The sequence below is a fragment of the Tasmannia lanceolata genome, unplaced genomic scaffold (assembly GCF_043159265.1).
Source record: "Tasmannia lanceolata isolate RefF3 unplaced genomic scaffold, GAP_Taslan_0.1 ptg000058l, whole genome shotgun sequence".
Classification (NCBI taxonomy): Eukaryota; Viridiplantae; Streptophyta; class Magnoliopsida; order Canellales; family Winteraceae; genus Tasmannia; species Tasmannia lanceolata.
In genome coordinates, this window is record NW_027518735.1 from 230,001 (window position 1) to 231,093 (window position 1,093).

A 1,093-nucleotide genomic window follows, 5' to 3' on the forward strand; every position below is an offset into this window, starting at 1 on the left:
TGCAAGGCTAGTGTGCAAGGCTGGTGTGCAAGGCTTGTGGGCAAGGCTGGTGCGCAAGGCTAGTTCCCAAGGGTTGTGTGCAAGGCTAGTGCCCAAGGCAAGTGCGCAAGGCTCGTGCCCAAAGCTAGTGCGCAAGGCTTGTGTGCAAGGCTACTGCGATGGGCCAGTGCCCAAGGCTTGTGAGCAAGGCTTGTATGCATGGCTTGTGTGCAAGGCTAGCGTCCAAGGCTTGTGCGCATGGCTTGTGCGCAAGGCTTGTGTCCAAGGCTTTTGTGCAAGGCTCGTGCGCAAGGCTAGTGTGCAAGGCTTGTGCGCATTGGCAGGTAGCCCACCAGCATGCACGATCCAAATGCCACTCACGCGACAACACGGTGCCAAGCCGGGCATGGTGTGCACTCAAAACCAATCAACGGACAGAGGTCATGCGTCATGGGGGGGATCTAGCAAGGCCATGGGGAAGGTCATGGAGGACCTTGGAAGCAAGCGCAAGACGAGAGCGAATCGAACAAGGGGCCAGGACGGGGCCTTGTGCCCATGGTCTTCGCAAGACAGCGTCCAAGGCACCCGAAAGCCCAAGGGAACCCAAACCCGGCCGACACTTGCAATCGCACATGCTCTCTGCAACACACCATCAATGCCGCCCAACGGGGCCAGCACGAGCAGTCCTCCGCGGTCCCCTGGCCCTGCGCACGTTTGTCTTCGAAACCGAGCATCAATGCCACAGAAAGTGCCGGGGCGCCAGCTGGAGCCATCATCCGCGTTGCCATGGCTCGCTTGGCCTTGGCTTGCCAGGCCCCGACACGAGCAATCGCGCATTTTCTTTGCAACCGACCATCAATGCCGCCCAACGGGGCCAGCACGAGCAGTCATCCGCGGTCCCCTGGCCCTGCGCACGTTTGTCTTTGAAACCGAGCATCAATGCCACAGAAAGTGCCGGGGCGCCAGCTGGAGCCATCATCCGACGTGCCATGGCTCTGGTCCCATGGTCTTCGCAACCGAGCATTCGTGACACCCGCGGGGCCAGGACACCAACCCTTCCGACACGAGCATTCGCGCATGTTCTTTGGCCACACAACGGCGCCAGCACGAGCAA